This window comes from Odocoileus virginianus, chromosome 28 (genome assembly GCF_023699985.2).
Source record: "Odocoileus virginianus isolate 20LAN1187 ecotype Illinois chromosome 28, Ovbor_1.2, whole genome shotgun sequence".
NCBI classification, from domain to species: Eukaryota; Metazoa; Chordata; class Mammalia; order Artiodactyla; family Cervidae; genus Odocoileus; species Odocoileus virginianus.
The window spans coordinates 26,748,317-26,771,425 of record NC_069701.1 but is presented as its reverse complement, the minus strand read 5'-3'; the positions used below and the strand labels follow the sequence as shown (position 1 = coordinate 26,771,425).

The following is a 23,109-nucleotide window of genomic DNA, read 5'->3' as shown; positions in this document are numbered from 1 at the left end:
ACCAAAAAAAGAGTAAATAAAGAAAAAGAGAAACTGAGAATAAAATCTTTTCTAGGGTCTCCTTTCAATGAGCCGAAGGGAGAAGACACAGAAATAAACATGTAATGACCAGAGGACACAAATATACTGATTAACATTTCACAAGACTTTCGGGGACACAGTATTGAGACAAAGGACACTGCAGAGGGACAGCTATAGTTTACTAAGATGACGGTTCTATTATGAAAACAGGTTAAAAGTTTATAAATGGTTGAAGAAATAATGAGGAATCCAGGGGATCTGAGCATAAACTGTGCCTGGTAAAGATTGGAAGGAGAAGTTACAGTGGGAAGAAAGCTGGTATTTCTACTGTTTTATTTTGTTTAGGGGTTTGTTGTTATTATTTAGAGGACTGATGAACCATAACAGCATTTATGCCAAAAAAGGAGTAGATGTTCATACATGCATGCTCAGTCACTAAGTCGTGTCCAACTCTTTGCGATCCTTTGTATCATAGCTTACAGGCTCTTCTGTCCATGGGATTCTCCAGGCAAGAATACTGGAGTGGGTTACCATGTTCTGTTCCAGGGGATGTTTCCAACCCAGGGATTGAACCTGCATCTCCTGTGACTCAGGTGGATTCTTTACTGCTGAGCCACCCGAGGTGTTACTAGATAGGGATAGAAAAAATAAAGGAAAATAAAGAGTTTAATTTCAATAGCAAAGTCCAGGAGAAGGTAGGAGGGGATAAAATAAGAAGAAGAGATATATAAGCGATCATATGAAAGGAAGAGGGACAACTCCTCCTCAGAGAAGTAAAGGAGAGGGAATGACTGAAACCACAGGAAAACATCTAGGTTAGGGGAAGGGACTCCAGGGAATCCAGAAATACTTAAGGTTAAACATAGACATTTAAGTTTATGGTGGGTTATCAACTGAGAATGGCTGTGTGGAAGTTTGAAATGTTGATGCATTTCTATAAAAAATATCATGAATGTCAAACTCTTTTCAGGCAACAGTGAAGACAATCTTAAGGCAGATAGTTCAAGGTTACTCAGGACATCCAGGAAGCAGGATCTTAAAATACTTATGTTCAACACCCTGAGTTTGAGATGAGAAAACAAAATATAAAAGTTTACCCAGGTGCATGAGTTATCTACTAACAGATAGGTAGTTTTGGCTGGGCTGTATTCATCTCAGGGTTGATGGGGAAGGTTTGACTTCCGAGCATGTATGCTAACTTGAAGGATTACTTATTCATAGGCTGTGGGACGAAGGTCCTCTGTTCTTTCCTGGGTGCTCGCCAAAGACTGCCCGCTATTCCCCGTCATTCTGGTCTCAACAGTGTGAGAGTTTGTTTCATCAAAGTGTGCAATCTAAGAAGGTAATACAGTGGGCTGGCTGGCAAAATGGAAGCCACAGCCTTTTGTTGCCTAGTCATGGAAGTGACATTCCATCAAATTTCTCTGACTCCGAGTGCCACCCACAGTTAGAGACAGGGAAATAGATAAAAGTGTGAATACCTGCTGGCAGGGCTCATATGGGACCATCCTAGTATCTGACTTTAGATCAAGATTACACTAGATATGACTTAGTGAGTATTTTAAAGGTAACCCAGTTGATTTCTTTAAATGCTTTCTAATTCTTTTTTTTAAAATTGTTCTCCTGCTAAAGAAATGAACAAAATTGTTGTTTTCATTGTTAATTGGCCAGTTATGTATGATTCTTTTGTGATCCCATGGGTTGGGACTTTCTCCCAAGAAATCTTCATGACCCAGGAATTGAACCCACATCTCCTGCCTGCATCTCTTGCATTGCGAGTGGATTCTTTACTGCTGAGCCACCAAGGATGCCCTGAACACACATTAAGTCTCAGAATACAAAGGTATTTATCTTTGAATGTGGGCTGGTAGATACATAAATAATAGAAAGGAAGAAAGATGGGTAAGTAGGAAGAAAATCTGAAGGAAGAAAGGAAGGAAAAGACAAATTTGAGCCACTAGGAGTGACAATGAGATTTAAAGTCTGATGGTACTACTGCTATAAGAGTCAGGTAGTGGTTAATTGAAGATCCAGAAAGTTGTGAACGTTGGAGTTCCCAGATTCATCGTGGTGATCAAAGTGAATTTGATATCACTGGCTACAATGATGGCATGTATAGAGGGTCTAGTGGTCCTCAGGACTAAGTGATTCCATAATAATTATGATGGTGGTGGTGGTGGTGGTGGCATTCATCAATCATATTATTGGATTGGTCCAGATTCTGTACTAAATGCTTTACATACATATGTCAATTCATCCTCACAATAACTCTTAATTTTCCATTAAGGAATTGAGAATTTGAGAATGTAACCTACCCAAGTTCACAAAGCTAGAAAGTGGCACAGTAATGATGGTAATCTAGATCTTGGTAGTATGAAATCCATTTATGTTTTTTATTGGCTTGCTCTTCAAAACTCAAAATGTTGGAAAGAGCTTGGGAAGCCTGAAATCAGGAAGGAAGCAAGAGTAAAAGTATAATTTTAAAGAGAGGCTATGAAAGGGGAGTCCATGTTGGAAGATAAAGCAAAGTAAAACAAGTGGTCTAATAGATGACGGTATTAGGTTTTAAAAAGAAGAGGGAGGGAAAGATGATGGTAAACAGGGAACAAAGAGAAATGGTGACTTTTTACAAATCAAGTGATCATATTTAATCTAATTATAATAAATTAGAAAAAATTAGGAAATTAGGAAGATTTTATTGGGAGAGAGAAAAAAACCATCCATCACAGTAAATTGGGCATGGAGAATACAGTGTTTCAGGGTTTGATGATGACAATTTAATTATGAGTTACTTAGATATTCAAGAGGACTCTTCTCCTAGGGACTTGGTACATATTTATAAAAATTTTAAAATATATAACAAAAGCAAACAGAAATCATTTGTACTGCTCTCATGTGGCTTGTCACCTAGAGTTTAGGGTGACCCCTTACAACTGAACATTTTGAGTGACCTATAATAATTTACCGGGGCAATAGGCACAGTCTGGGACTGTTAGAAACTATAATTTATGCTCATCCTACTAATGAAAATGGATAATCAATAAGCAAGCAAAGAAATAAATGTGTGATTACAAGTTCATGAATCTTTTAAAGGAAATAAAACATATTTGTATAGGATGGCCAGGGATGAGTTCTCTGCAGAGGTGACAAAAATCTAAGACCTAGCAGAGACAGAGGAACAGCCGATATAAAAGAGAAGGGCATCACGTTTAATTATTTAATAGGACTGGAACTGGAAAATAGCTCTGCCTGGGCCAGGTACCAAAAGGGTGCCGTGACTCTGGAGCATCCCATTGAGGGGAATTATATGAGAGAAGGCTGGAAAAAGGAGACAGCTAGTAGGCCAACAGTGTTGTAAGTACAATAGAAAGCCATTGAAGATACTTAAATAATATAGTGAGATTATCCAAGCTTCCCTGAAGGTCAGATAGTAAAGAATCTGCCTGCAATGCAGGAGACCCCGGTTCATTCCAGGCATCTGGAAGATCCCCTGGAGAAGGGAATGGCCACCACTCTAGTATTCTTGCCTGGACAGAGGAGCCTGGTGGGCTACAGTCCATAGGGTCACAGAGAGTTGGACACCACTGAACGACCAAGCCTGAGAATGGGTGAGATCATTCAATTTATGCTGAAGTGTGCCAGGGGCGGAGGGCAAGGGCGGGTGTGTGAAAATATTTTGGGGGAAGGACAACATAGCAGTGAAGACTGAGACAAATGGACAGGATCTATATATAATCTTGAGATAAAGCAATCACATATGCTGATGGCTAAATGTAGGGGGTGATAGGAAAAGATTCAAGAACAACTTCCAGTTTTCTGGCATGAGCCATGGGCAGATAGTGTTGACAGTTTCTGAGCTGGAGAAGACTTTGAGACAGGAAGCCCTCTAAATAGGAAAGGTGAGAACGCTGATTCCAATTTTAAGACTTCACTCCGTCTCTCTCCTCTGGTTTGAAAGTAGGAACTAAAATGTCCACATTATCAGTGAGAGTTGCTTAGTGGAAACCCACAGAAACAGACCCAGCTAGCATGGGCAAAGTTTGATGTATGGGAAACCTAATGGGGACTCAGAGAATCAAGGAGAATCTGGAGATCCAGGCTCGGAAACAAGTAGAAATCGAGGTACTTGTGGAGGCGGGAACCCCGAGTGACTGATTAGAACCACTTACTTTAGGAATAAAAGGGAATGATCACTTTCAGTGTTTATGAATCACTGTACAAGAGACTGTGCTCAGGAAAAGAGTATCTGTCTGGCTGCAGAGACTTAAAGCTGAAATCTTGTATGGTCCAGCCTTCATCCAACCCATCACCTGAAAAATCTGGGATGAGGAGGGAGGTTGAGAAGTAAAACTGTTCCTGAACTATACTTGGGTGGGTGACAAGGACAGGAACAAGGGATGCAGAGGGGAAGAGCCACTTTCTACAAAGTGCATGACTCCACCCTGATATATAAATCAGCACTGTGTTGTTGCTGTTGTTCAGTCGTTAAGTCGTGTCTGACTCTTTGCCACCCCATGGACCGCAGCACGCCAGGCTTCCCTGTCCTTCGCCATCTCCTGGAGTTTGCTCAAATCCATACGCATTGAGTCAATGATGCCATATCTAATCATCTCATCCTCTGTCACCCCCTTCCCCGCCTGCCTTCAATCTTTTCCAGCATCAGGGTCTTTTCCAACGAGTCAGCTCTTTGCATCTGGTGGCCAAAGTATTGGAACTTCAGTTTCAGCATCAGTCCTTCCAACAAATATGCAGGTTTGATTTTCTTTCACTAACATTTTTATCAGACATATTTCATTTCCTTTTTGGTCTGCATTTGGTGATAATCCAGGGAAATTAGTGAACCCAGTTCTCTTCACTGCACTGGGCTGATTTAGCTAATGATCTGTTAATGAGTCGTTAATCACTTATTGAAATCTGGAGGGTTGGGTGACTGAGCAGGTGCTAGACCTGGAGGAGAAATTTGCTGCAATAAAACCTTCCAATTTCCATTTCCCGGGAGCAGGCTCCTCCCAGCTCCCTTTTCATTTTTTTTCTGTGTGCATTCGGGTAGTTTTTTTTTTTTTTTTTTTTTTTTTTTCCCTTTCACATTTGCAGAATCTTGAACAAACAGGGCTCTTAATGCATCCTGAAGTGCTGATAGCCAGGGTCTACTAGTCTTGAAGGTTATATCTTGGTTGCTGATGCAGTTAGGAATTGTAATATTGCAGTGGTTTAGCCACCACAACTGGAAAACCATTGAGCTTTGTAAAAGTATTGATTGATCTATCAATGTCTTCTGGCAACAACAAACTGTAAAATTCTAAGCAACCATATGGAATTATATGGTATATGAAAATACTTTCACAGGCACAGTCTCATTCTGATCAGAAACTAAAGCCATGAGAGATGAGGGGATGGGGTATTTTCCAGATGATGAGATGGGGTGAGGGGGGGGGGGTTAAGTAATGTTTCCGAAGTCTCTTCACTTGAAAGTCACAGAGCTGGATTTTAATCCAGGTGTGACTGACTCCAAATTCTATTTACTGGACCATGTTGCCTTTCCTAGAATCTGAAGCAAACATTGTTAAAGATGTGGAATTGATGCCATGGGCTTCATGCATGAAACATGTATTTTGCTTCTTTATTAGTGTTACTAAACTACAGAAAGAGAAAATCTCCTTCAGAAATACAAGCGACATTAGTTAAATTTCTGGTCTCCACTCCAGATCTACCAGAGTAAGTCCCATGAATCTGTATTTTATATACTTCCCAAGAAATATTGGTACACTCTAATGTTTGGGAATCTTAGTTTCTCACTGATTGCTTCACCCATAACCATGGTAAACACATTTAATAAGATTAATGACCTACTCTCTCTGCCTAGAGTGTATTAGAAGCATAACATTAGAAAATGAAACAGAAAATAAAAGGCTAGGCTTTTTGAGGTTAGCACACTTATCAGGAGTGGTAATATCTCACGAACTCCAATTGAAAAATAGGAAAGAAACACTAAAGTGTAGATACAGGCTTATATTTATTAAAGTGTGTGTGTGTGTGTATGCATGTGCGTGTATGTGTGTGTATGTGTGTGAGTGTGTGTATGTGTGTGTGTGTATGTGTGTGTGGGCATTCAGTCATGTCTGACTCTTTGCAACCCTATTTATTAAAGTACAATAATGAAAATAATTATGCTGGTCCAATCTCAAGAAGAAAAAAAGTTTAAATTATACTCAGTACCCTTTCTCTCTGAATACCAGGAAAGACATAACAATTTTTTTTCTTTATTATTATTATTATTATTATTTTTAGGTAAGAAGGGATTTAGAGACAAACACACTGCCTAGACAGAGCGTGGGCTATCTTGGAAGGTGAGAGTGACCCCAAAACACAGCGTGGTTAGTTTTTATGGGCTGGGTAATTTCTTAGGCTAATGAATGGGAGGATTATTCCAATTACTTTGGGGAAGAAGCAGGAATTTCCAGGAATTAAGACACCATCCACCTTTTGGTTTTTGATAGCTGCTCTCAGAACCGTCATGGCACCTGTGGGTGTGTCCTAGTAATGTTTACAAGTATTTGTAAAACAGTTTTAAACTAACACTTATTTTGGTACTTGTAGAAATAAAATTCATCTTCAAGAGTTCCCTGAAGTAACAACATTTGACTATAAGTTAAAACACCAAGTTCAAATCCCACTCCTGATCACTAATTTTGTAAACATGGAAAAGTGTCCTAACTTCTACCTTCTTACTTGCAGTTTTCTCACAGCTGTAAAATGACCTAAGTTGTGAGGATGAAATGAAATAATGGATGTGAAAGCCTTGTGCATATGGAAAAGGCTTATATGAATATTATATATTATGAGTACCTGAAAAAATTCCGTATAACATTTTATTCTCTCATTGTTCTGGATTCATAAGGCTTCATTGTATTCTATTTGGTGGCTAGCACAGGGATATAGGAGTTATCTATTAAATCAGTATACCCATGAGTCCAATGGAACAACTCACCAGAAAAATTCATGTTCTTGGCCTCTGTTCCTAGTTAAAGTATGTGACCTTGTGCGAACATCTTTCACTTATTATAAGCTTTCTTATCTTGAGAACTAGATTGGAAGTCCCCACTGGATGTGTATCAAAAAGCATGTCATAAGAATGGTGGAGAATGCCTTGAAAACTGAACTTTTTAGACACTCCTATCCTCTAGATGTAAAATTGTGTTATCATAAGGCCTAGAAAGGCTTCCCCAAGTGGCACTATAGGTAAAGAACCCACCTGCCAATGCAGGTATACTTAAGAAACACAGGGTTCAATCCCTGTGTCAGGATGATTCCCTGGAGGAGGTTATGGCAACCCACTCCAGTAATTCTTGCCTGGAGACTTCCATGGACAGAGGAGTTTGGGGGGTTCAGTCCATGGGGTAGCCCAGAGTCAGACACGACTGGGTGACTTAACACACATGCATGCAAGGCCTAGAAAAGTGTTTTTATGAAAGTGCCTGATCATCAATGCTGGCAGGTGACCCAGACAACTTGTGTGATTACTTTTTAAATAATTGAACCTAGAAATTCTATAGCAACCATTCCACTGGCAAGTTCTATGAAAGGTTTCCAGAGTTGAGCTCATTTGGTGTAACCATAAGAATGAATATTTTTGTTGTTGTTAGTTTGCTTATCTCTTTTGTTTTGTGGTGTGTGTGTATGTGTTTCCTGATTCAGCATTTCTTCAAACTAATGATCTAAAGGACTCTAAGCTGAGTGAGCAATATTTTTAAAACTTCCCAACTCTCTGTTGAGTCTTGGTTTCCCCTTTATCAGAAAAGGGGATGTCTGAGGCCTACTAACCAGCGGTGTTTTTTTCCCCCAAAAAATAGAAACTAAAAATTTTAAAACCAAAGGAAAAATGGGTAATCCTGTCACTCCAGTAATATGTACTACTTTGTTATTTTCTTTTATTGGTAAGTAAAATTTAAGGGAGCCAAAGATTTCCATTTTCTAGTACATACCAGGGGTTCAAAGTGTTTGTCTGATACACATTTGATGGGGCTTCCCTGGTGACTCAGATGGTAAAGAATTTGCCTGCAATGCAGGAAATCTGGGTTAGATCCCTGGGTCAGGACGATCCCTTGGAGAAGGAAATTGCAATCCACTCCAGTAGTCTTGCCTGGGAAATCCCATGGACAGAGGAGCCTGGAGGGCTTTGGTCCATGAGATTGCAAAGAGGCAGACGTGACTGAGCAACTAACACTGTCACATTCACATGGTTTTATGATACCAACTAGTTGGGTTTTCTTTTTCCTTCAGAGGCGGAAGAGAAATTTTATTTTATTCTATCATCATAGCATCCAATAACATTCACCTGAAATTGTTTAAGCAGCTTTTTAATATACCACAAGTTGAAAGATTTTATTCCAGTCAAGGAATTAAAATATGCTTTTAAATTTCAGGATCATTGATTCCTGTTAAAGAAATAAGCCCCTTAATTCAAAATAGTTAACTGAAACTCCCAAAGAAATAGTATATTCAGGCATGTAACAGGGCTCATTTAAGAGACATTTAGTTTTCCTCTGCATTGGAAAAATCTGCCAATGCCCCTTCCTTCAAAGGTAAATGCATTTGTTATACTAATCTGAGAAAGGGATGTGGTGAAATAAATGAAAGTTATTAAAGAAAGGGAGATGGATGGCAATTGAGACAACCGTTTGTTTTGCCACCACCAAATTTATTTCCAGAAAAAGGCCCTTATCAATTTCTAGGGAATGGTTTGTTCTGTCAGGGTGGATGCAGTGTTAATGTTCTTTACCGCTCTCTCGGAACCAGTGCAGTGACACCAATCTAAATAAAGGAGAAAGGAAGGCTTAATCATGCCTGCCACTGACCAGTTATTAACATTTTCCAACAAGGGCATTAGAGAAAGAATTCAGAGAGGTCAATTTGTATTTCAAGAGTGGAGCCAAAAGAGAGAAAACTTACTTGAAAGTGATGTGCTTATGGCAAGAGCAGGTGTGTAAGTCCACTCCAATTGGGCAAGCCTTTATTAAGCATCTTCTATGGCACAAACATCATCATTCAAGGAGCTCATTGTCTAGTTAAGAAAACTGTTAGGGAAAAAAATAAAATCAGCAAACATTTGTCAAAGCAATTTGAATAGACATACAAGACACAAAGGAGAGATTGATTAACGCTTCTTGGAAAACTAAACCCAGGGAAAGGCTTGAGTAAGAAGTTTGGCTGCGTAAGATCTGCCTGCAATGCAGGAGACCTCAGTTCAATCCCTGGGTCAGGAAGATCCCCTGAAGAAAGGAATGGCCACTCACTCCAGTATTCTTGCCTGGAGAATTCCATGGACAGAGGAGGCTGGAAGGTTACAGTCCCTGGGTCTCAAAGAGTTGGACACAACTGAACAGCTAACACACACACACACACAATACAAGATAGAAAGGAAAGACTGATGAACCATTCTTGGAAAACTAAAACCAGGCTTGAGTTAGAAGTTTGGCTGTGGGAGATAAGATGTTGGATGTCAGCCATGGAAGGGAAGCTCCAGGCAAAAACATACGTGACCAAAGGCTTGGATCTGTAAGATACCTTGGAAAATTCTGGAAAACAGGGTCCATGTTGATGGAGCATAACATTCCTGGAGGGAAAGAAGGAGAGATTTAGGAGACAAACAAGACTCTGGAACAGAAGCTTACATTAGAACACTACTAATGAGCATTTTGATGGAAAGGATCAAACTACATTATATAAAGATTATTCAGGCAGAAATTGAGTTAAAAAGATTCAAGAGTGAAGACATGGAGATAAGTTAGGAAAATATGGTAAGATATAAAAGTGAGAGACACAAGTTCTAAATTAAGGTAGTGGGGGTGAAATTAAAGATTAAAATGATTATACAGGTTGGAGAAATATTTTTTAGAATTTCTGGGTATCAGTATGTTTTGATATAGAATTTGTGTTTAACTGGTTATAGATTTGATAGCCATATATTTTTAAATGACCACTGAGTCCAAATCTACCATCCCTAGTGTATGCTTCTCTGGCTATCTATCCTCCAATATACTACTGTAACATAATTCTGTGTAATCATTTACTCCTTAATCAGTTTTCCATTTTCAAACCATTTTTTTTTTTTAGTGGAGTGCAGTTTCTTATACCGGTGGGCCCAAGGCAGCGTCTCCTCTTAGCCAAGGACCCTCAACCCATTTTGCTATACCCTCTGGAACTGCCAATCCTGCTATATGTATGGTATATGTGTGTGTGTGTGTGTGTGTGTGTGTGTGTGTGTGTATAATATATATATATAATATATATAAATATATATATATAATATAATTTTATACATATATAAAATGCTCATTCTAAAATATATTCTAACCTGTGGATATCATGGATTTAGTTCATTTTGGCATCATTTATGCACTTGTTTTTATACTTACCTTAAGTGGTAGATTATTGTTTTCTCCATCTGTTTTAACTCTAGATGAGGAAGTATGGGTTCTATCCTTCTGGTTCCCTGTGGCTTATTATTGCTTCTCCTGTTAAAATTAAACTGCCAACTTTGAGGTTTCTGCTCTTTAACTATACCATTTTCTAAATACTATTATCTGTTGACCTTCAGTATATTCCTCTTCAGTCATTAAATAGTCTGTTGATGAATTTTCAGTGACTAAATATTATATCTTACTCCCGTGATAGGAACCAAATCTCTGTCAAAAGTCTGACATCAACTGCCATTACTGCCAATCCTACAAAGATGATGGATTAAACACTGGTTCATTTCCTTAACCTCTTTATCTCTGAATGACCTTCTCTAATCCATTCAAGTTTATTCCTTGAACTTGGTTACATGGTAGACTGCTCCACAATCTAAAATCCTGAAGTCAATCACCCCTTTCTCTAAACAAAACTTTGTATCTTCCATCTTGCTTATCAAATGATTCCTACTTTAACCTTAAAGACACCTCCACTGCACTGCACTCTTCTTATCTTTGGAATCAAGAATCCATTATTTAAATAGCACTGCCTATAAATCCTAAAGTCTTAGTGCTTTGCCTCATCCTGCTTTCAAACCCCTAATATTGAATGAACCCAAACAAATGTGTCCTCCACTGTTGTACCTGAGTTGCAGAGCAAAGATTACACACACACACACACACACACACACACACACGCACACACACCACACACACACACACACAGGCTTGTTCTACATCAACTCAAGGTCTTTAAACTATGATGAGTTCGCTACATTGACTGCAAGCACACTGCTTCTCTTTTCAGCTCCCTCTCACTCCTCAAACACTTCTACTCTCGTTTCAGAATGAAAATATAAGCTATCAGACAGGAATGCTTTCACGTTCCCCTCCCCAGACACAAAATCTTCCATCACCTGCACCTTTCCCCTCCTTCCTCTTCTGTTACAGTAAAAAGCTTGCCTGAAATTCTACAAAATGTGCCTTCCAGGCCATTTCTTCTGACCTTCTGAAAAACTTCACATTATTTTTAACCCTTCTCTCTATAACAGTTAACAATTCCTTCGTCATTAGATTTTTCCACCAACTTTTAATTCAGCTGAATTTAATCTAAGCAACCAGAAACAAAACAATGTACAAGAGAACTCACTCTTGACCCCTAACAATTCTTTTCAGCTAAGTTGCTATCTTTATCCTCTTTTTCACAAGCCCCAAAGAGACACTCATACTCCCTACATCAGGAGGGGGTATATACCATACCCCCAACCTCTGGGATCTAATGCCTGATGATCTGAGATGGAGCTGATGTAATAGTAATTGAAATAAAGTGCGCAATAAACATAATACACTTGAATCATCCTGAAACCATCCCCCACCCCCACCCTCAGAGAAATTCTCTTCCACGAAACTGGTCCTGGTGTCGTGAAGTTTGGAGACTGCTGCATTTTGTCTCCATGCTATACTAAATCCTCAACCACTTTCACTTGACACTAACTCTAACACACAACTCTCCATAGAGACAGCTTTTACTAAGAAAACCAATGACCTTCAGGTTGTTCATCCAAAGACTGGTTCTCAGTTCTCATCTTCATCAATCACAGTTTGTATTTGAAACACCCTTCTTTTCCTGCTGTGAAGTCTGTGCTGAGTTTTCACTACAGCTGCTTCATGTCTGTCTCCTTTGCATACCCAGCTGCTCCCTTGGGACAGCAAATATCAGAGTTGCCTAAGACTCAAAGGGGCTTCCCTGGGGGCTCCATGGTAAAAAATCTACCTGCCAATGCAGGAGACGTGGGTTCAGTCTCTGGGTTGAGAAGATCCCCTGGAGAAGGAAACGGTAAACCACTTTCGTATCCTTGCCTGAGAAATCCCATGGAAAGAGGAGCCTGGTGGGATACAGTTCATGGAGTCACAAAGAGTCAGCACGGATTGAGCAGTTAAGCAACAACAAATAACTCATAGCGCTGCTTCTTCCAAGCTGTTTTGTGTCACTAGACAAGGGACCAGCTAAGTTTCTCTGAGAAATTTGAGGGAGTAAATATTTTAGGTTTTGAGGAGCTCTCTGTTGTAACCACTCAATCCTGTCACTGTAAAGTGAAAGCAACCATAAACAATACGTAAATTAATAGGCGTGGTGGTGTCTCAATAAAACTGTATTTATAAAATCAGCCAAGAGCCTGGATTTGTCTCCTGGAATTTGTCAATCCTGATCTAGATTATCTGTTTCATACTCAGGGCTTTAATTACTACCTAGAAGTGAATCAAAAAATATATCTACCCATAACCTCTCCTTTAAGTTCCGAAATAGCATTTGACATTTGCACTGGAAAAACAAAATGGAGCCACAGACTCAACAGAAATTCTTACAATCACAAATTAGAGTCCTTACGATGATCTGCAAGGATATACGCACATCCACTAATTAATTTTAGACATGATCCCTATTATTCCTCTGTCATTCACACCACTCATCATCCAGTCTCCTCGTGTGTTCCTTGGGTCTGAACATGCCAAGTCGCATTCTGCCCCAGGGTCTTTGCACTGGTTTCTTTCTCTACCTAATACCCCATTCCCACATTACTCCACAGACATCCCCATGACTAGCCATTTCACCTCCTTCAAGTCTTTCCTCAAGCTTCATTTTCTGTACAAAGACTACAACAATTACCCTGTTTAAAATCCTCCACCATTTCACAGTCCCAGTTCTCCTACTTTGCTCTATTTCTACTTCAGTAGCTTTCACCTTCCAATACACTGTATGATTTACTTATCTATTATATTAGTTATTTTATCATCTGCTTCCTTTGATTAAAATATACATTTCAAAAGGGCAGTGATGGTTTGTCTATAATATTTTCTTAATATATCCCAAGAACCAAGGCAAGTGTCTGGCATATAGTTCAATTCAATAAATATAATATTAATAAATAAACAAAATACCTAAAGCCAAATTCATAATACTTAAAATTAATTTTGGGGCTTCTCTATTGGCTCAGTGGTAAAGAATCTGCCTACCAATGCAGGAGACATGGGTTCAATCCCTGAATCAAGAAGATCCCCTAGAGAAGAAAATGGCAGCCCACTTCAGTATTCTTACTTCGGAAATCCCATGGACAGAGGAGCCTGTTGGGCTATAGTCCATGGGGTCACAGAGAGTCAGACATGACTTAGTGACTAAACAACAAGAGCAACACAACAGAACCTTTGTATACACTGTTGCCTCCACTTGGAATGTGGTTCACTATTTGCCTACTTAATTCCTATGTCTCCTGTTACCCCAATTCAATCAATAATTTCGTAAACTTTCTTGACTTTCCTAAGTCAATTAGCAATATGAAAGATTTTCACAGTGCACATAATTTTGAGATTTCTATATTATCCTTTGTGTTTTCCACAGAGATTATGAACTCCATGAGAATAGAAATAAATGCTATCTTCTTTCTCTCTCTCTCTCTCACACACACATACATATGCACACATACATACAAGCACGCCAGTGCAATCTTAGCAGTTAGGCCAGTGGTTGGCACTCATAGTGTGAGGAAATTAGAAGAGAAAAAAAATCCCAGGTTTTACTTTTGAATGAGATAAATGCTATCTCTAACTAAAGTAAGGAAAATATGCAAGATAATGCTTTAAACTTCAATTTCTCAAGTTAGAGATGTTTATATATTGGAATCTTTGTTATTTGACTATGTATTAGAAATTGGAAGAAATTAAATTTTTTCTATTTTATTCTTCTTTTGTATGAAAATATGAAAACTTCCTAGCCTTTGAAAGCTGTTATAATTAATCATAACTATTGTCCCATTAGATATTCAAATTATTATAACTTTCCCAGTAGAGTTCCCTTGAGCCAGTTTTTGTTTTTTATTACTACCCGAGATAGTCTTACAATGTCCTTGTAAATGTCAATAACAATCTTCTAGAGCTATACTGAGTTTTTCCTTGCCTCAAAGTATTTTTCTGTGGGCCCTAGTGCTTTTTTAGTGGATAATATTAGAAACTAAAATATGAGTGTTAGATGTGAACATGAATGTCTGTCGATGAGCAAAAGTGCTGTGACTGCTGTTCATCCCTGTTTAGAGTCATAGCTAAAAAGATACTTCCTTTTAGGATTATTCACTTTCTTTTTTATTTCCCCAGTTTAACATGATAAGCTGATGTTCTCTACTTTGGTAAGAACTATGATTTTGTTTACTATTGTTTTTCCATTACAGAAACATATAGTGTTAATTGTTGAATCGGATTCAACTCTTTTTGTGGCCCCATTGACTGTAGCCCACCAGGCTCCTCTGTCCATGGGATTTCCCAGACAAGAATACTAGAGTGGGTAGCCATTCACTTCTCCAGAGGATCTTCCTGACCCAGGGACTGAACCTGGGCCTCCTGCATTGCAGCCAGATTCTTTACCGTCTGAGCCACCAGGAAAGCCCACAGAAACATATAATGAGAATAAATTTGCTTTTCTAAAAACCATAAATTTTATTGATGGATAGTTGATTTACAACCAAACCAGTCAATCCTAAAGGAAATCAGTCGTGGATATTCATTGCTAAAGCTCTAATATTTTGACCACATGATGTGAAGAACTGACTCACTGGAAAAGACCCTGATGCTGGGAAAGATTGAAGGCAGGAGGAGACGGGCACAGCAGAGAATGAGATGATTGGATGGCATCACTGACACAATAGACATGAGTCTGAGTAAGCTACAGGAGTTGGTGATGGACAGGGAAGCCTGGCATGCTGCAGTCCATGAGGTTGCAAAGAGTTGGACATGACTGAGCAACACAGTAACTTATATATGTACAACATAGTGATTCAAAATTATTATAGATTATATTCCATTAAAATTATTATAACAGCTATATTCCCTGTACTGTAAAACATATCCTTGTAGCTTACTTATCTTATATATAGTAGTTTGTACCCCTTAATCCTCCACTGCATCTTGCCCCTCACTCCCTCCCAACCCCCCACTAGTGGCAACCACTAGTTTGTTCTCTATATCTGTAAATCTTTTTCTGTTTTGTTATATTCATTTACTCATTTTGGTTTTTAGATTACACATATAAGCAATAACATGCAGTATTTGTCTTTCTTGGTCTGACTTATTTCACTGAACGTATTTTAAGAAGGAAACTATATCAGTACCTAAATCAGTGCCAGCTTCATTTACCATATGTAAAAGAAAATCTTAAAAATAAAAAGGAGCCCAACAGTACACCTGTAACACATACACACACACACACACACACACACACACTCAATCAAAAATATATGAATAACAGTGTTTTGAGGAGCTTTGAGGGCTTCTTCCCCAGTACAACCACCACAATTGCTTAAAATTAATTAGAAAAACAACCATTTAAAGTCTCTGAAAATGGTCATAAAGTTCATGCAGCCAATAAAGAAAAATTTTATTCCTTTCCAGTTTTTATTTTTTTACAATTTTTATTGGAGTATAGTTGATTTACAATGTTGTGTTTCTGGTAAGAAACATTAATTCAAGAAAATCTGTTAAATCTTGGTAAGAACTGTGAGAGTTTGTGCCATTTAAGCTTCAGAGTCCAGCACAGCATTTAAGGCAGCCCCACCCTGTGTGGATGTGGCCAAGAAGAGGGGGCTCTTGGACCTACGATCCCAGTCAAGGGGCACCGTACCTTTCCAGGAGGGAAAGGTCACGTGCATTTCTCTTCGTTCACAGCTTCCTGTTACTGAGAAGTGAGTAATTCCCTTTCAGAGTCCAGCCCCCACTGATAGAGAGGAGGCATGACTAACTGAAAATGAAAAGTGAAAGTGTTAGTTGATCAGTTGTGGCCGCTTGTTTGCCACTCCATGGACTGTAGCCTCGTCCATGGAATTCACCAGTCAAGAACTGGAGTGCGATGCCATTCCCTTCTCCAGGGATCCTTCCAGCACCAGGGATCAAACCGGAGTCTCTCACACTGCAGGGAGATTCTTTGCCATCTAAGCCACCAGGAGCCCTAATCATCCTCACCTCCAGCTCCTTTGTAAGGAAGAGGTTCCATGCAGGAGAGAAAAGCCTAGAGAAGCCGAGCTAGTGCCCACACCCCGCACCCTAAGTGTAAACAGGAGTATCTTCTAAGAAGAGCAGTGCAGCATCCCTGCCTCCGTCCTTCCAAATCGGGGGCTTAAAGATTTTGCCTGGGGAGATGCACGCCAAGAGAAGAGGAACAAACGTTATTTGAAACAGAGTATTCAGAAAGTCAAGACTGAAAACAATGGAGATTTTAGCATTAAACAATTAAGAAGATGTTTGTAGCTCCATGAGAGAAATAAGACAACTATAGTGCAGCTAGTTTATCAGAGAGCACCATGGAAAGAAACTGCTAAGGAGAAAGCCTCTCAGGTTAGAACTAACCTCAAAAACAGGCTTCAAAATCTATCCTTACACAGATTCCCAAATTTAATTGGATAAGATTGTGAAGCAATTTATGCTCTTGGGTATCATCAAAAACAATAGAACAATTAACCAGCAATTAGTGCTGGGTGTAATGCCAACAGAGGTAGAAAGCCTAAAATGGGAAGAGGCAAAGAGAGCCCTGCTAATACCGTACCAGTCCAAGGTGACTGTGCGCATGCCCAGAGGTGATCCGGTTGTGAAACGACATCACAGGCTTCACACCGTGGGAGAAATACTTTAATGAAATAGACCAGCCAGGTCGCTAAGAAAATAAACAAGCTAACAACAGCAGAAAGCCCTGGAAGGGGGCTAAATATCTAGAGTGCCTAAATAGTTTCAACAAAATAATTACGAGGCATGCAAACACACAGGGAAGTGTGACCGTGCGTTTTTTTAAAAAAGCAGAATGTTTGGTGCCTTTGGTGCAGAAAGGGGCTCAGATGTTGGAATTAACAAAGACATAAAAATAGCAAAACTGAAGAGGGATTAGTAGAGAATACGTAAGCTGAAGAAAAAAGAGAAAAATGAAGAAAAATTAACAAAGCCTCAGAGAAAAATATAGTACTATTTAGTGCAACAATATATTTGTAATGATTTTGGCAGTAGAGGAGAAAGAAGTAGAGAAAATATTCAAAATATGCTTTTTAATTAATTTATGTTTTAACTGAAGGATAATTGCTTTACAGAATTTTGTTGTTTTCTGTCAAACCTCAACATGAATCAGCCACAGGTATACATATATCCCCTCCCTTTTGAACCTCCCTCCCATCTCCCTCCCCATCCCACTCCTCTAGGTTGATACAGAGCCCCTGTTTGAGTTTTCTGACACATATAGCAAATTCCTGTCGGCTATCTATTTTACACATGGTAATGTCAGTTTCCATGTTACTCTCTTCATACATCTCACCCTCACTTCCCCTCTCCCCTTGTCCATAAGTCTATTCTCTATGTCTATTTCTCCATTGTTGCCCTGTAAATAAATTATTTAGTACCATTATTCTAGATTCATATATATGCATTAGAATATGATATTTATTTTTCTCTTTCTGACTTACTTCACTCTGTATAATAGGTTCTAGATTCATCCACTTCATTAGAACTGACTCAAATGCATTCCTTTGTATGACTAAGTAATATTTCATTGTGCATATGTACCACAACTTCCTTATCCATTCATCTGTCAAAGGACATCTAGGTTGCTTCCATGTTCTAGTTATTGTAAATAGTGCTGCAATAAACAATGGGATACATGTGTCTTTTTCAACCCTGGTTTCCTCAGGGTATATGCCTAGGAGTGGAATTGCTAGGTCATATGGTGGTTTTATCCCTAGTTTTTAAAGGAATCTCCATACATCTTTCATAGTCACTATATCAATTTACATTCCCACCAACAGTGCAAGAGTGTCCCCTTTTCTCCACACCCTATCCAGCATTCATTGTTTGCAGACTTTTTGATAATGGCCATTCTGACCAGTGAGAGGTGATATCTCATTGTAGTTTTGATTTGCATTTCTCTAATAATGAACTATGTTGAGCATCTTTTCATGTGCTTATTAGCCATCTGTATGTCTTCTTTGGAAAAGTGTCTGTTTAACTCTTTTTCCCACTTTTTGATTGGGTTGTTTGTTTTTCTGGTATTGAATTGTATGGGCTGCTTGTATATTTTGGAAATTAATCCTTTGTAAGTTGTTTCACTTGCTATTATTTTCTCCCACTCTGAGGGTTGTCTTTTCACCTTGCTTATAGTTTCCTTTGCTGTGCAAAAGTTTTTAAGTTTAATCAGGTCTCACTTGTTTACTTTTGTTTTTATTTCCATTGCTCTAGGAGGTGGGTCATAGAAGATCTTGCTTTGATTTATGTCATTGAGTGTTCTGCCTATTTTTTCTTTAAGAGTTTTATAGTTTCTGGTCTTACATTTAGATCTTTAATCCATTTTGAGTTTATCTTTGTGTATGATGTTATGAAATAGTCTAATTTCATTCTTTTATATGCAGCTGTCCAATTTTCCCAGTACCATTTATTGAAGAGGCTGTCTTTGCCCCATTGTATATTCTTCCCTCCCTTGTCAAAAATAAGGTACCCATAGGTACATGGGTTTATTTCTGGGCTTTCTATCTTGTTCCATTGGTCTATATTTCGGTCTTTGTGCCAGTACCATACTATCTTGATGACACTAACCTTGTAGGATAGTCTGAGTCAGGAAGGTTGATTCCTCCAGCTCCATTCTTCTTTCTCAAGACTGCTTTGGCTATTCATTCTTTCATTAATGTCTTATATTTTCTGTGTATAGTTCTTTTGTCTCCTTGGGTAAGTTTATTCCTAGATATTTAATTCTTTTTGTTGCAATGGTGAATGGGATTGATTCCTTAATTTCTCTTTCTGATTTTTTATTGTTAGTATATGGAAATGTAAGCAATTTCTGTGTATTGATTTTGTATCCTGTAACTTTGCTAAATTCACTGATTAGCTCTAGTAATTTTCTGATACTCTGTTTAGGGTTTTCTATGTACAGTATCATGTCATCTGCAGTGAAAGATTTACTTCTTTGTTTCTGATATGGATTCCTTTTATTTCTTTTTCTTCTCTGATTGCTGTAGCTATGACTTCCAGAACTATGTTGAATAAGAGTGGTGAAAGTGGATACCCTTGTCTTGTTCCTGATCTTAGGGGGAATGCTTTCAGTTTTTCACCATTGAAAATAATGTTTGGTGTAGGCTTATCATACATGGCCTTTACTATGTTGAGGTAGGTTCCTTCTATGCCCATTTTTTGAAGAGTTTTAATCATAAATATGTGCTGAATTTTGTCAAAGGCTTTTTCTGCATCTATTGAGATTATCATTTGGTTTTTATCTTTCAACTTGTTAATATGGTATATCACATTGATTGATTTGCATATATTGAATAATCCTTGCATCCCTGAAATAAACCCAACTTGATCATGGTGTATGAGCTTTTTGATGTGTTGCTGAATTCTGTTTTCTAAAGTTTTGTTGAGGATTTTTTAACCCTAGTTCATCAGTGATATTGGCCTGTAGTTTTCTCTTTTTGTGTTGTCCTTGTCTGGTTTTGGTATCAGGGTGATGGCAGCCTCGTAGAATGAGTTTGGAAGTGTTCCTTCCTTTGCAATTTTTTTGAAAGAGTTTTAGAAGGATAGGCATTAGCTCTTCTCTAAATGTTTATGAAGTCATCTGGTCTTGGGCTTTTGTTTTTTGGGAGATTTTTTATCACAGCTTCACTTTCAGTGCTTGTAATTGGGTTGTTCATGATTTCTATTTTTTCCTAGTTCAGTCTTGGAAGATTGAACTTTTCTAAGAGTATGTTCATTTCTTCCAGGTTATCCATTTTATTGCCATATAGTTGTTCATAATAGTCTCTTATAATCCTTTGTATTTCTGCATTGTCTGTTGTAACCTCTCCTTTTTCATTTCTAGTTTTGTTGATTTGATCCTTCTCTTTTTTTTTTTTTTTTCTTGATGAGTCTGGCTATGGATTTGTCAATTTTATTTATCTTCTCATAGAACAAGCTTTTAGTTTTATTAATCTTTACTATTTTTTCTTTCATTTCTTTTTCGTTTATTTCCACTCAGATCTTTATGATTTCTTTCCTTCTACTAATTTGGGTTTTGTTTTTGTTCTTTTTTTCCCAGTTGTTTTAGGTGTGAAATTAGGTAGTCTATTAAATGTTTGAATGAGACCCTTGCTGGGTACAGTAATCTTGGTTGTAGATGTTTCCCTTTCAGTACTTTAAATATATCCTGCCATTCCCTTCTGGCCTGCAGAGATTCTGCTGAAAGATCACCTGTTAAACATATGGTTTTCCCCTTGTATGCTGCTTGTTGCTTTTCCTTTGCTGCTTTTAATATTCTTTCTTTGTGTTTAGTCTTTGTTAGTTTGATTATTATGTGTCTTGATGTGTTTCTCCTTGGGTTTACCCTGTAAGGGACTCTTTGTGCCTCTTGAACCTCTTGACTATTTCCTTTTCCATATTGGGGAAATTTTCAGCTGTAATCTCTTCAGAAATTTTCTCATACCCTTTCTTTTTCTCTTCTTCTTCTTCTGGGACCCCTATAATTCAAATGTTGGTGTGTTTGATATTGTCCCAGAGGTGTCTGACACTATTCTCAGTTCTTTTCATTCTTTTTACTCTATTTTGCTCTTCAGAAATTATTTCCACCATTTTATCTTCCAGCTCACTGACTGATTCTTCTGCTTCAGATATTCTGCTATTCACTCCTTCTAGAGTATGTTTAATTTCAGTAATTGTGTTGTTTGTCTCTGTATGTTTATTCTTTAATTCTTCTAGGTCTTTGTTAATTGATTCTTGCATTTTCTCCATTGTTTTAAAGGTTTTTTATGATCTTTCCTATTGCTATTCTGAATTCTTTTTCAGGTAGTTTGCCTATTTCCTCTTCATTTATTTGGGCTTCTGTGCTTTTAGTTTGTTCCTTCATTTGTGTAGTATTTCTCTGCCTTTTCATTATTTTTTTAACTTATTGTGTTTGAGGTCTCCTTTTCCCAGGTTTGAAGGTTGAATTCTTTATTCCTTTAGGTTTCTTCCCTCTAAGGTTGGTCCAGTGGTTTGTGTAAGCTTCTTATAGGGTTAGGTTTGTGCTGAGTTTTTGTTTGTTTGTTTGTTTTTCCTCTGATGGGCAAGGCTGAGTGAGGTGGTAATCCTGTTTGCTGATGATTGGGTTTGTATTTTTGCTTTGTTTGTTGTTTAGATGAAGCATCCTGCACAGGGTGCTACTGGTGGCTGGGTGATGCCAGCTCTTGTATTCAAGTGGTTTCCTTTGTGTGAGTTCTCACTATCTGATACTCCCTAGGGTTAGTTCTCTGGTAGTCTAGGGTCTTGGAGTGTGTGCCCCCACTCCAAAGGCTCAGGGCTTGATCTCTGGTCAAGAATGAAGATTCCTCAAGAGGTTTGTTATGGCATTAAGTGAGATTAAAACAAATAACCAAAACTGAGAAACCAAAGATGAACCCCAGACAAATGGCAGTTACAAAATCAGGCAAATAATAATTAAAATAATGGAATATACACATATACATATACACCTATAAGCAAAATCAAAACAATACAGAACAAAAAAACAAAGAACAATAGATTGACCCAGTGAACAAAGGGAACCAAAATTTATACCTACCAGTTAAGAACAAAACTAAAGCAGAAACCGGAAAACAAAACTAAAGCAAGGTGCCAAATGGGGAATAAAGCAATGAAACAAAACTAACAAACATGTTGAGAGGATAGGAAAGAAAGAATAGATACACAAAGTTAAATAGAGGTAGATAAAAGAATATATACTTTATAGATTAAGAAAAGAAAATAAAACAAAAAAATACATGTAGAAAAATTTCAATATGTTTAAAAATTAAAATAAGAGAAAAAAAAGGAAGAAGAAAGAAAGAAAAAAAAAGGATATTTCCACAGAACTGTGAAGGCCCAATGGTTGAGGCAGAGGTTTACAACAGCAATAAAAAGTGTGACTGAATATACACTTATTTATATACACCCATAAACAAAATTGAGACAGTTCAACAAAAATATAGTACCATAGATTGACCTGATGAATAAAGGAAACCAAAATTTACATCTACCAGTTAAGAACAAAACTAACTAAAACATAAACTGGCAAAAAAAAAATTAAAGCAAGGTGCCAAGTGGGGAATAAGGCAATGAAAATAAAACTAACAAATATGTTGAGAGGTAGAGTAAAATAATAGACATGCAAAGTTAAATAAAGGTAGATAAAGAAGATTTATATACATTAAAGATTAACTGTAAGGGGAAAAAAGCAGTAGGAAAAGCAAACAAAGGAATAAATGTAGAAAAAATAATAAGTTAAAAAAATTAAAATTAAAAAAAAAAGAAAAAAAGGAAGAAGAAAAAAGGAAAACTCCACAGAACTACAAAAGTTCAATATAAAGGTAGAGGTTTATAACAACAATAAAAAATGTGACAGGAAAAAAAAACTCAAAAACTGAATTAGATTTCATAGTGCCAATAAAATCAATACTACAACAGTGGGGGTGAAAAGGAAAAGAAATCCAAAAGAATCTACAGAACAAGTCAAAACATAAGAATAATAAATGTTTTTCTTGGGTCACTGCTGTCAGAGTCCTTTCCCTCGCTGGGAGTCACAGTCCACCTCACCTCCCTAGGATGCCCTCCAACTCTGTGCTGATCTCTGGACCGGCTGTGGGGG

General features: G+C 37.9%; 1 long non-coding RNA gene across 4 annotated transcripts in view; it reads right to left on the bottom strand.

Moving 5' to 3' along the window:
* The window catches only part of LOC110128445 (uncharacterized), a 65,571-nt gene that overhangs the window by 24,053 nt on the left and 18,409 nt on the right, over window positions 1-23,109 (bottom strand). The window contains exons 3-5 of one of the 4 annotated variants that reach the window (XR_011484215.1): window positions 9,586-9,634; window positions 8,971-9,095; window positions 8,333-8,456 (exon numbers count right to left, since the gene is read on the bottom strand). This is a non-coding gene — a long non-coding RNA (uncharacterized lncRNA). Of the gene's footprint in view, window positions 1-8,332; window positions 8,457-8,539; window positions 8,833-8,970; window positions 9,096-9,585; window positions 9,635-23,109 lie in introns of those variants that run through there. The other 3 variants (XR_011484217.1, XR_011484214.1, XR_011484216.1) reach the window with 3 other exon arrangements.